At 32.2% G+C, this 14,344-nt stretch overlaps 1 long non-coding RNA gene across 1 annotated transcript in view; it reads right to left on the reverse strand.

The window, feature by feature from the left end:
* Positions 1-6,123, reverse strand: part of LOC104884989 (uncharacterized) — a 6,774-nt gene extending 651 nt beyond the window's left edge. Inside the window, exons 1-3 of the long non-coding RNA XR_008968604.1 lie at positions 5,944-6,123; positions 5,471-5,634; positions 3,987-4,173 (exon numbers count right to left, since the gene is read on the reverse strand). This is a non-coding gene — a long non-coding RNA (uncharacterized LOC104884989). The remainder of the gene's footprint in view (positions 1-3,986; positions 4,174-5,470; positions 5,635-5,943) is intronic.
* Positions 6,124-14,344: the final 8,221 nt, after the last annotated feature.

A 14,344-nucleotide genomic window follows, 5' to 3' on the forward strand; every position in this document is an offset into this window, starting at 1 on the left:
AAATCGTTAAAAAGTGATATTTTAATATATAAATTATTTAACATTAGTAATCCTATGATTTTAACCTTTTAAGGGAACGTTTGGTTCATATAGTGGTATAAGTTTGGAATAAGGAATGACACCAAGGTAGTATAGGATTAAAACTTGATACTTAATACCATGTGTTTGGTTTTATTTGGGAATAAAATTTTTTCTTCTATTTGGTTTTTTAAAACGCATACCTTATAGGTTTGAGATATGGATTTTAAATCTATCAAATTATTAAACACCACTAGGTATGGATTTTATTCTTTCTAAACACATACCTCATATTAGAATCATATAAACCAAGCGCTCCCTAAAAGTTGTAGGTTATAACAATATTCGGAGATAATATTAGACGTTAAGCAAAACCTATATTCTTTACTCATTAATGTCCAAATATTCTAATCTCCAAATGATAAAACATCTATCCTTTTAGAGGCAATTTCTCTATTGAATACATAAACCAACTAAGATTCTAGAAGCTAGTAGACTTAACCATAACCATAATGGATAATGTTCATTTTTCCAACAAAATTTAGATCCACGAATAACATTGGTTAAAATTAACTTTAATAACCTAGACATGTGCATAATGTTAGCAATTGACCTAACAACCACACAAATTTTATATAAAAGACCTAAATTTAGAATAATAATTTTATATAAAAGACCTAACAACCACACAAATTAAATGACATTGGTTAAAGTTAACTTTAATAACCTAGACATGTGCATAATGTTAGTAATTGTTTTTTTATTTAACGTTAGTAATTCTATAATTTTAACCTTCTAAAATTTATAGATTATAATAATATTCGGAGAAAACATTAGATACTAAGCAAAAACATATTTCTTTACTCATTAATGTCCATATAGTCTAATCTCCAAATGATAAAACCTCTCTCCTTTTAGAGGCAATTTTCGTATTGAATACATAAACCAACTAAATTCTACAAGCTAGTGGACTTAACCATACACATTGTAGCATGGAAACCAAGCATAATGAATCATGTTCATTTTTCCAACAAAATTAGATCTATTACAAACCAACAAAAAACATAGAGAACAAAATTAGTTAATAGCTAAACATTGTTTTTCAAGATAGAAGTATTTACTACCTTCACCAACAAAATACGATAAAATAAAAACCAAAAATGGAATAAAAAGTGAAAGCAAACAAGAGAGGAACCCTCAAAAAATAAATTGGTTGAAGAGTTTTAGAATGTGGATTTTCAACTTCTAAAATAGTTTTAAATTACTTGAAAACCCTCATAATGTAAACTTTCCAAGTGAAAAAATTACATATTAACATATCATAAAAAATGGAATTATAGAAGGTGGAGTTATAAATGAACCACCAAACATCTAAACAATTCACGCTTTCACCAATTAAATTCATTACAAGGTAATAATTAAGTTTGACTTCATTCCACTAAAATTCCAATTCACTCTTTCCACATGCAATACGAAATTGGAGCATCAAAATCACCAGTTTTATGAAACCCATAGAAGATATCTTAAAGCCTTTTTCTTATAACAATCTTTATTGTTTTTTTCAAAAAACGCCCTTTATTATAACTTTCTTTACTACTATTTTAAGAAATTGTTATTCTTATATTAAACCTTTTAGTTATTCCAAAATAATGCAACTTTTGTATTAAAATTTCTACACCAAGTCAAATTGTGTGGTAACCTGTGAAAGAGGTTAAAAAATATTCTGTAAAAAAAAAAAAAAAAAAAGCTCATTCTCTCACTCCCTCCTCCCTCACTATGCTGCTTACCCAGCTCCATCTTCTTCCACTACCCTTAGTCCCATCCTATCTCCTTCCCCTTCTCTGAAATCACCCAAACCCACCCACTCCCCATCCCTTAAACCACCAAAACTCACCCACCCTTCCCTAAAACCACCAAAACCCCCATTCAATCCCTAAAACCATCGAAACTCACCCTCTCATCCCTTAAATCTCGAAACTCGACGTATTCGATATAGTGGTTTGAGTTTTGTGGGGGTGCATTTCTTGTGTCGTGGTAGAAGCGGTGGTTCGCGTTAATTGAGGGTGCTTCATGTTGGGTAGGGTGGTGTGTTGGGTGATGATGATGGAGTGGTTTCGTGGGGGTCCTTCGTGTTTCATGGGGTGGTTCATAGAGCGAGAAGGTGGGTGAGTTTCGGTGAAAGAGAGAGAAGAAGGTGGTGATGGTTGTTCGTAAAAGAGGAAGAAGCTAACAAGGTGGTGATGGTGGGGGTTGTGGAGGAGGGTGGAAGTGAGAAGAGGAGAGTTTGGGTGTGCATTTTTTCGGGTGTGGGGTAGGGAAGAGGTGGCGATTTGGGGATAAAGGACTAGGGGTAGGGGTTTTTCGGTGGGTAAGTTCGTAGTGGTGGGGTGGGGTGTGGTGGGGTGTGGTGGGGTATTGGTGGAGAAAGATAAGGAAGAGAAAAAAATAATTTTGTTGATCAAATTACATCCGATTTTTACCCATTTAGAGAATTATTTGATAAAGGTTGCATCATTTAAAAATAACTAAAAAGTTTGCTTGTTTGTTGCGAATGGCTAAAAGATTGCATTAGTAAAATCAAAAAATCCAAAGTTATTTAACTATTTAGTTATTTATTTAATAGTTTGAGTTGGGAAAAAGTTTGATTTTTCTACAATCATAGATGTAGAGTATAATTTTTCAAAGAAGACATTTTATGAGATTATATTTGTGTTAACATAATTTTAACATTGTTGTCATTAAAAAACAAACTCAAAGGTTGTTGCCTTCATTCTAAGATCTATCCATAAATTACATTGTTGCCTTCTTTTTATCAAAGATCATTTGATATTTCATTGTAATTCAACTTGTGAAATAGGTTAACATGGCTAATCTAATTACACTTTTCTGTTTAGAATCAAAGATTTGAAACACTCCTTTTTTTCCATCACAAATCCAAATTTCATACTCCCTCCACTTCATTTTAATTGTTACACTTACACTATTCACGCATGCCAATGCAAAACTTTGAAGATATATCTCTAATGTTGTATTTGTAAAAATTATAAAAGTTCATATTAATAAAATGTCAAAATATAACAATTAAAATGAAACGGAGGGAATAAGATTCAATTGAGCTCTAAGAGGCTCCATAAAAAATAACATATAATGTTGAGAAAAACAATAATGGAACAATAGAATTGATTGATCTCGATCATCATATGTATCTTAACAATTACCATTTACAAAGTAATCATTTTCTTAAGGATTTTAGAAGAAGAAACGTCATATACGAGAAGTTTGACCATGTTTTCCAATAAGTGAGAAATAAAAGAGAACAATGATTTAAAGCAAAAAAAATAATATAGAAACTTAGTTGTGCATCACAATTAACAAAAATTAAGTCTTAACAAGTTATCTAGTTATACCAACTACCAACAATTTAAGATCACATAATAAAAAATAGAATTCTCGTCTTGACTAATATCACAAGAATACATGTTCAGGAAATCACTTCACATTATTTCAGTTCTTAGTGTTGGCTGTAGCTAGAAGTGAAAGCAAAAGCCAATACAAAAAGCAAGTAAAAGCAATATCCTCCTATGAAGGTGTTACCTTTTTTGTTTTCTTGATAACAGTATACAAACTAATAGTGATGCTGATTTCTAACTTCTTTCCCTTGTTTAATTTCATTTATAGGTTCTGCTTATGACCATACAGAATGCTCCACTAGGACTTGACTAATGTTTTTGGCTGTTTGACTATATAAAAGACCAAAAGCCGATGGAAAAGGCCTTCCACAAACCATTTACCAAACACCACATAAGTTCTCTATTGCACATACACTTGCCCTAGACAATAGTATAGCACTAATAATCAATCAGAAAGCCAAGTGTTTGTTTTGCTAAAGTTATAGGAATAGATGAATACCCTTAAGCATTAAGAAAATATTTACTTCAAACAAATTTAGTCAGGACTGGCTTACTCACCTGAAGTAGACACCAGCCAGTGGGCATAAAAGCAAGGATGCAAACTATGATATCCTGTAATGTCATGCCTGGTAAAACTATTAGTGTAACCAGGATACCAACAAACGTTAGGAAGATCAAGCCCTTGATGAGCCGAAATACCAGCTGAAAAATCAACACTGAATTTTCGACGTCCCACCGAAACAGTCTGAAACAAGTGAAGAGCATGTCATGCACTGAAGCAACAGCCAAACCAAATTATAGTAAATATTTGATTATTTTACATCATTTGCCCAAAACCATAAAAAAGTGTATCCCAGCAAACAACCAGGTGCCCAAAACCGTCAATTGTATCCCAGCAAACATCAATAAGAAATGCTCAAAACAAATTATTTTACATCATTTGCCCAAAACCATAAAAAAAGAAATGCTCAAAACAACCAGGTGAACAAGTTTTATTGTCTGTAAAGAAAGGTTCACAGACTGACACAAATTAAAAAAGAATATTTGATTACAATTGTCTGTAAATGACCATGAATGATGTTGCCAAAAACAACCATGAACCAGCATGACAAGTACCACGTTACTAACCCAAAACATGAATAGACATGCCATATATAATAGAATAAAATACTGGTATGTTTGGAGATCAAAATTACCTTCATTACAAATAATATTAACATGATCACCAACCATGATAACCCATAGACCTGCGACACAGCTTTTTATAGGAAGACAGCACAGAAATTTGAAACGAAAATTATAGGATACCCATTATTATTTTACTCATTTACAATGTGCAAGGTATACCCACACCATTTTCCACAATTCACAAACTCCAAAACCACCCTCCACTTCCTATTCTTCCTCTCCCACCTGCTCTAAACATAACTAAGATCTAAAGGATAAATTTAATAACAAAAACAGGATATATGTAGATTGTAGTTATAATGAGTAACCTCGAAATCATCTTAGGCTGCAAATTACCTACGACTTGGACGTTCAGAAAGCGATCGAGGAGGCCTCACAGGAGGTGAAGCCGGTAAACTACCAAGCACCATCGTCTAAGAGCGAGTAATCATATCAGCCATGAAAAGAACTTAACCTAGAAGTCATACTCATATACAAGAGAATCTATGACTGAACTTCATGATGTTGTTGATGTGTCTTCAATGCCTAGAGCATGAGTGTAACAGAATAGAATTTAAGCCCAAGAACCTATTGTTATCGCTTTTCAAAGAGTCCACGCTCCAAGGGCACCCAAAGAGAAACTCAAGGAGATTAAAAGAAACAAATGATCAAACTTAACTTTTAATACAAGAAGGAATCTCTGCTGATCACATGTTCAATTTCTACTGCTTCAGATGCTACAATATTAGATAAGCTCTTAAATCATGCAATCTCCTATTTTAAGTACTAAAATTTATAATAAACCAGGATCATAAACAGTATATTCAGCATATATAATAAATATTACTATACATATATGTGAAACAGCAACTTACCTAGACTTGAAACATGATTCGACCAAGGCCGGCCTGACAGAGGGGTAAGATTGAGAAAGACTGGTGCTACGTGTGGTATCAGCTCTTGCAGTTGCTCTCTGCCATGAATGTGAACTCAGTCCAGACAAAACATATGCCCTTCTTCTCCCTCTCTACTAGTTCCTCTGTTTCAAAGAATTATAATGAAAAACCCTTTTTTCCCTTCTTTCCAAATTTCGAAATAGACATATATCTTAAGACCATCGAGTAAATTTTGATTTAGGTAAATTCTTTCAATTTTTTACATTTTTGAGTTACTCAAACAATATCATGAACATCACAGACGTAGAAGTGAAACTTAGTCCTATTTGATTTAGCCAATCTTTGAAACATATGATAGTAAATTAACCGAAAAAGAACAACACAAAGGTTACTGTTCTTGCAATAGTTGATGGAAAGAAAGAAGAAAAATTCAGCACATATAAATGAAATACCTGAGACCATAAAATCTGAAGCAAATGTTGCAACTCAGCGGCGGAGAGATGAAGAGGCTAGAGTAGTTCTGATGAAACTCTCTCATCATATTTTAGATAGAGATTGATAATAGAGGAGAGAGAGAGAAAAATGAAAATGATGTTGCAGCCTTACAGGACTTTATAAAAAATTGGAGAGCAGAAGATTGTGGATCTTTCCACTTCCCCATAAATCTCATGACATCATTACATTATTCTCTCAATAAATCTCATGACATCATTACATTACTCTCTCAATAAATCTCATGACATCATTACATTAAAACAGATGATGTTATTATGATATTATCCTACTTGAGTACTTGGAAATACTTGCTGAGTTGTTATTAGCTATGAGCCTATATGATATCTACTCATAATTATTAATTTATTATGAAATTGTGGAAAAAGTATTGGTAATTCAAAATGAGATTATAAAATGGCATCTCACAAACTTTTGGTACCAAATAAGTTAAATTAGTTTCTCAAACCTACGTCGAGGGATTGCTAGCAAAAATTTACCCCAACCCATGCTCCACTCAAGCTCATCATCGTCCATATTCACACTTTTTTTCACTATGTCCTATAATTCCACATAAAAGCAGAAAAAGGTAATATTTAATATGAAATTAAGATGCAGATCACCAAGTTATGTGGTCATTATTGCAGGATTTCGATTTAAGGCTATTATTTTTGGCAAAATGAAACTCTCTTTATATATTTTCTAAACGCATGACCTTGTACAAGGTAAAAAAATGGTAAAAAAAAAACTTTTTCGAGCATCAATTTATGGGGTCATCATTACGGAATTTCGATTTAGGCACCCATTTTAAAAAAGAATGAATATTTAGATTTTGGATTTATGAATGCATGACCTTATAGAGCTTGAAAATACAACCATTATGGAAAAAAAAATTGCTCAAAATTCATTTCCGAACAGCATCAAGTTATGAGGATCATTATAACTGGATTTCGATTTAGAGCACCCATTTTAAGAAAAAAAAAATGAAACTTTATATATCAAACTTCTTAATGCACATCCTTTTAGAAAGTGAAACCCTAAACCCTAAAATCTATATGTTATTCCAAGAACCCATGTGTCGTCTCAAAGAGTCTGGAGTTTTAGGAAAAAAGATTCATGAATTAACGCTTTTCCGTCCAAAAATGTCAAAAGATCATAAACTGGGATACACGACACTGAGACATTTTTCACGAATTCAAAAGAAACTTGTGAAATGAACTCTAGTGTGTTTGGATACCGTTAGAATTCATACATGCTATGGAAATGGACATATAAGACGGAAAACTTAACATTATAGTTATTAGGATTCCAACCGAGAATATTATTCATAGTCATAAAATGCAATCAATGTGGATAGTCTCAATAACCCGTTAGTCATCCTAAGGGTCTATTCTCTTCGGCATAAAACAGTTGAACTGAACTGAACTGAACTGGGCTGAACTAAACTGAACTGAGTTGAGCTGAACTGAACTGAACAGAATTGAAATGAGTTGAACTGAACTTAACTGATTGAATTGAATTAAACTGAATTGAATTAAACTGAATTGAATTAGATTGAATGTAATAAATATATAATTAATATTTAAACAATAATAGTATGATTATTAAATAATAATTATAATTATAAGTAATAATAATGAATAATAATAATAAAATTTAGTAATAAAAATAATGATTGGGTTGGATCGCGAAAATTACATCATTAACCGTCTTGACGCGATTTGATTGGTTTATGGGCTAAAAACGTGGGTTTATTTGTGCTTTGATCTAAACCATGTTCTTCCTAATAATAATAGTAAATAATGAGTAAAGTTATAATAAACAACAATAATATATAGAAACAACAACAACAACAACAACAACAACAACAATAATAATAATAATAATAATAATAATAATAATAATAATAATAATAATAATAATAATACTTAATAGTAATGATATAAAAATATGTATTATAAGAGTAATTAGTAAAATAAATTATACCAACATAATAATAATATTTAACAAAATGGTTATAAAAGAATGGAGTTGTACTGAACTGAATTGAATTGAATTGAATTGAACTGAACTGAACCGAACTGAACTGAACTGACTGATTGGAGCTGAACTGAACTGAACTGAAAAAGTTGGGGAGAACAGGCCCTAAGAAGAAGAAGAAGAAGAAGAAGAAGAAGAAGAAGAATTAGTAAAATAAATTAGACCAACACAATAATAATATTTAACAAAATGGTTATAAAAGAATGGAGCTAAGCTGAACTGAACTGAACTGAGTTGAACTGAACTAAGCTGAACTGAACTGAAAATAAGCTGGGGAGAACAGGCCCTAAGTAATTTTTTTTTGTTTTGGAAACATTCCAAGTAAATTAAAATCACATTACCAATTAAATAAAAATAACGACTATTTCGGAAATGAATCCTAAAACGGGAACACGAAACCTTTGGAAGACTTTGGCTTTCACTATTTGGGGCCCTTTGGGTCAAATGTGTTTTATAGTGTCATTTTCTGAGAAATCAATCATATTTATAAAAATCCTCCGAGTTAGTGAACCGGGGAACACGCCTTAGTGTTATGTCGGAGATTTCTTAAAATCATACTAAGGACGCCACTTCTAGTCTCCAAGTAGACTTAAGCTAATTAAGCGTTGATTTCTATATGGTAGAAGTTCATTCCGACGCCATTTTTCTAAATATTTTCAACAAATCTTTAAAATCTCTATTTTCTCTATGTTCGTAGAGACTTTGGTGGTGCTTCGTCTCCCATTGTTGATTCTTGTTGTTGTTTTCTTCTTCGACCTCCTAATCTCCTTGTTGTAGCTTCGATCTCGCGATCAAGAGTAATTAGAACCTTTGAACCCTTACTACGAGTGCACATGCAACAAAAAGACTGAAAGAAAAGAGATCAAACAACAAATAGAGTAACAATGATAAAAAAAAAATTAAGTTTAGCTAAATAAATTAAAGATAAAAAAATCTAATATTGTTAGTCCCCGACAACGGCGCCAAAATTTGAAAGGTGTGTCACTCACTTAACAAAAATAATTTCATAACTAATTCTCCTAACTATTGGAGGCCCTTGCAGTCAAATGTGCTTTACAGTGCTATTTTGTGAGAAATCAAACATATTTTAAAAAATCAAACAGTGCCTGAGTGTCATTTCGGAGATTCATAAAAATCAAACTAAGAATGCCTCTTTTGGTTCCCGAGAAGACTTAGGGTTCTCGTGCATTGGTTTCTAGACGGTTGAAGTTCATTCCAACGCCATTTTTCTATAGATTTCAAAAATTCTTTAAAATCTCAATGTTAAGTGACCTCCGGTACACGCTTGTGAGGCACTTTTCGTGATTGCTTAAAACCATCCTAAAAAGGCAACAGGAAACCTTTGGAACACTTTGCCTTTCACTATTTGGGGCCCTTTCGGTCAAATTTTCTCTACAGTGCCATTTTCTCATAAATCAAACATATTTCCAAAAATCCTCCAAGTTAGTATATGCCTGAGTGGTACTTCGAAGATTTTTTTAAAATCTAACCAAGGACGCCTCTTCTAGTCCCCTAGTAGACTTGGGGTTCCCGTGCATTGGTTTCTAGACGGTAGATATTCATTCTAACGCCATTTTTCTAAAGATTTCAACAATTCTTTAAAATCTATATGTTCAGTGACCCTGGTACACGCCTGTGAGACATTTTTAGTGATTAATTAAAATCATATTAAAAAGGAACAAAAAAAAGAAACTTTAGAAGGCTTTCGCATCCACTCTTAGGGCCCTTGCGGTCAAATGTTCTTTACAGTGCTATTTTGTGAGTAAATTAAAAAATCCACCGAGTTAGTGAACCGGGGTACACGTCCGATTGTTCTTTCGGAGATTTTATAAAATCAAACTAAGGATGCCTCTTTTGGTCCCTGAGTAGACTTTGGGTTCCTCTGCATTGATTTCTAGACGGTTAAAGTTCATTCCAACGCCATTTTTCTAAAGATTTCAACAATTTTTAAAATTTCTATGTTCGGTGACCCCCTGTACACACACTTGTGAGGCATTTTTCGTGATTACTTAAAACCATCCTGAAAAGGCAACACAAAACCTTTGGAAGAATTTGACTTTCACTAATTTGGGGCCATTTTGGTCAAATTTTCTTTACAGTGCCATTTTCTGAAAAATTAAACATATTTTCAAATATATCCTTAAAGTTAGTGAATCAGGGTATATGCCTGAGTAGTATTTAGAAGATTTCTTAAAATATAACTAAGGACACCTCCTCGAGTAGACTTAGGATTTCTCTGCATTGATTTCTAGACGATAGAAGTTCATTCTAACGTCATTTTTCTAAAGATTTCAACAATTCTTTAATTTCTATTTGTTTAGTGACCCCCGGTACACGCGTGTGAGACATTTTTAGTGATTATTTGAAACCATTATAAAAAGTAAAAAACATAAATTTTAGAAGGCTTTCGCATCCACTATTGGGGGCACTAGTGAAAAAAACTGTTTTTGCTACTTATCAAATGCTTTGGTTGTCTAATCAACCCGAGCATTTGTGAAAATTTTAATAAAAAAAATTCACAAATGCTCGTGTTAATTAGTCAACCGGAGCATTTGATGTCAAATGCTCCGATTGACTAACCAACACAAGCATTTGTGAATAAGTGCTTCTTGCCTCTAGTCAATCAACCCAAGCATATTGTTCTCCTTTTTTTTATTAGTATTAATTCCCCCACCTCCCTCCCTCTTCAAATGAAATTACTGCTCCCCCTATATCTGTCTTTCTGTTCTCTCCCTCCCTTAACTGGTTTCTCTTTCTCTCTACTCATCCCCATCTCCTTCCATACTCAACTAATGAAACCCTAACTTCTCCATTTCTACCCTCCTTATCTCCATCTCCTTATCGTCACCTTGGTTTTCATGCTAAAATTCCTAATACGTTCGTAAGAAACTCTGAATTCGGATGGGTCCCCCATTTCTAGGCATTTGATAAGTAGCAGCCCAGAAACTCTGAATTCGACATTGGATTTAGATAATCCCTAGATTGCTTTCTCTGTATTACTTAATTCTGTAACCTCCATTAATTTCTTCTCCAACTCAACTAAATCTCTGTAATTTTTCCCTTAAGCTGCTTCCCAAACAAAGCAATGGTATATTTTTCTTTCTCTTAATTTCAGTTTGATCTGGGTTGTTTCTTGGTTTTTTTTCCCTCACTAAATTTCATCGAATTGCAAGTTCGTTTTACTTCTTCGCGTCTTTTTATAGATCTATTTATCAATTTCGCTCTAATATTGATTTATGTATTTCTATATAATATCATAATTGAACTGGATTTTTGTTGGGGCATTTTATTGTCAAGGTTTGGCTAATATTCCTGCTTCGTTCTAATCTTCTTTTAGGATTATGTTTGACCCAATCTTTAGTGTAGTTAGGACTTAAGAACAAAAAAATTAGATATATTTGTTGCAACCCAGTTTAACCTTTTCTTTTCAAGTACTTTGTAGTAAAGATCAATTGACATTTTGAAAGCCATTAAGTGTCATATAAAGAGTTCCATATTGCTAATTTCTTATGGGAAATACCATTATGAAGTATATTTTAAACGTCCTTAATTCACTTTTTTTTTTCTCACAAAATAGCATTGTAAAGCACATTTAACCGTAAGGGCTCTTGATTGTAAAATAACACTCAAGCATTTTTATGAGAAATCAAACATATTTTCAAAAATCCTCCGAGTTAGTGAATCGGGGTACACGCCTGAGTGTTATTTCGGAGATTTAATAAAATCAAACTAAGGATGCCTTTTCTAGTCCCTGAGTAGACTTAGAGTTCCTGTGCATTAATTCCTATACGGTAACCTTTGCTAGAGTTGTGCCTTTGGGTGTAAAGCAGTGTTGGAGAACCATCGTCCGAGGAAAATTTCTCCTTATGTGCTGATGGACTTTTTGTCCCTTGATTAATGCACATCTCTTTCCTATCAAAAAAATATAAGCGAAGGGGGAGAAAGATGGTTCCCCCTTACAAAAAGTTTGATGTAACCTTAATAAATTTAAATGAAACAAGTTAACAATGGAATTGAATTTGAAATTTGAAATAACTATTAAGGTAAGGAGAATTTTTTTTGAAATTAAAATTAATTCATTGATTTAATGCCATTCAACAATTCTATAAAATCTCTATGTTTGGTGACCCCCGTTACACGCATGTGAGGCATTTTTCGTGATTACTTAAAACTATCCTTAAAAAGCAACACGAAATCTTTGGAAGACTTTGGCTTTCACTAATTGCGGCCCCTTCGGTAAAATTTACTTTACAGTGCCTTTTTATGAGAAATCAAACATATTTTCAAAAATCCTCCGAGTTACTGAACGGTACACGTTCTCAAACATATTTTCAAAAATCCTCCGAGTTACTGAACGGTACACGCCTGAGTGTTATTTCGGAGATTTAATCAAATCACACTAAGGATGCATCTTCTGGTGCCCGTGTAACACTCCCAAATTTCTCTCTTTTGGAAAACTTATTTAATATAAAACTCCTTGAGAAACTTGAGAGTATTACCGCCACGTGATAATGTTAAAGGCTTTAATACTAACTACTAATTGAACTTAAACTAATGCAGCGGAAATAACTTATAAATAACTTCTCTTTATAAACTTTATTGTACAACTATATAACAATACAAATAAAGAAAATAAAATAACAACTCCTTGACTAATTATGATTCCTCACTAGCTCCCCCATATGAAGTATGCATCAATCAACCTGTAAATTCTGCTCACCAAAAGGGTCATCACAGGGACAAAGTCATAAAACAAAACAAAACAAAAGCGTGTCAGTAAAAATACTGAGTACATGTATATGTGAAATATTAAACTCTTTATTTAATCAAACTTTTGAAATATTTAATTTCAAAAAACCTTTCTTGGATACTTGATAATACTTATATAATATAAAGTATATAACCTTGATAAAAATCCTTTTTCCTTGCCTAGGTACCTTGCCTAAAGTGTGCACACCCTCCAAGTTTAGTATTCCTTACTGAGTCTATTACGAGGGGAACTACCTTGTCCACATGACTTATACAAAAAGTACATGGGTAAATAATATAATAGCTACCGTTCTTGCTAATAAATAACAAGCCGTGGCCTCTTTATAAATTGTGATCATAAAAGATCATATAACTACTAAAAATCCTTTGGAAATAATCCTCCTTTAAAAAGAATAATAATTCTTAAAACTTAGCCATATAAAGGCATAAATTAAATAACTTGTTAATATTTGAAAGCATACTAACAAGGATAGTAATAATACTAAGAATAATGATAATATTAATGTTGAAACTCTCATCATTGATAAAATATAATGACAATGTAGTAAATCACGCCTTAAAGAATTAAAAAGGAAGACTGACTTTACATGACAATATAATGACAATGGAGTATTAGATTTTCAACTTGTACATGCAAAAACTCATTAGGTGCACGACCAAACTCATATAAAACAAGAATATTATTAATCCAAAACGATAACCTTAGAAATATGATATTAAGTTTGCTAACAATTTTTTTAAAGATCTACATATGCACGCACCTTGAATAATAATAAGGACTAGGGAGAAAGAGAAAGGTAGGCTAAAAGGGAGAGAGAGTTTAAATTTGAGAAAAGAGATTTATTTCTCAAATTTGGTGTGAAAAATATGATGGGTGGAGACCCCTATTTATACTAGTTGGAAAAGTAGAATCGGAATAGGACTAGGAAACTACAAGATAAATTTAGGAAAAAAGATAAACTAATCTAGTTAAGATATAACTAATATTTACGCTTATCCAACTAAGATTAGAAAAAGATATAAATTATCCCATAATATATAATTATCTAAGATAAAATAACTAAAAGATAAGAAAAATAACAAAATTAACCAAACCTCATCACAAGTTCACAACCGTGTGAGATAGGCGGTGGAAAAAAAATTCTTTTTTTTTTTTTTTTTCTTTTTATAAAATATTTTTCCTTTTTTTTTGCAATTTCTTTAAAATATTTTTAAATTGTTACTAAAATACTTGAGTTTTAAAACTAGTAAACTTAGGCCCAATATTTATTTGGGCTACAATTTATTTATAAATACTCAAAATCTTTTATAAAAGCCTTTTTAATAAATAATAAGCCTTTTTTAGTAAATAAAACCTTTTTAGAAACTAAAAATTTTCTAAAAACATAAATATTAACTTACTAAAAAATACGGAGTATTACATCCCGAGTAGACTTACGGTTCCTGTGCATTGATTTCTAGACAGTTAAAGTTCCTTCCGATGCAATTTTTCTAAGGATTTCAACAATTGTTTAAAATCTCTATGTTCGGTGACCCTCAGTACACGTTTGT

This window comes from Beta vulgaris, chromosome 3 (assembly GCF_026745355.1).
Source record: "Beta vulgaris subsp. vulgaris cultivar EL10 chromosome 3, EL10.2, whole genome shotgun sequence".
Classification (NCBI taxonomy): Eukaryota; Viridiplantae; Streptophyta; class Magnoliopsida; order Caryophyllales; family Amaranthaceae; genus Beta; species Beta vulgaris.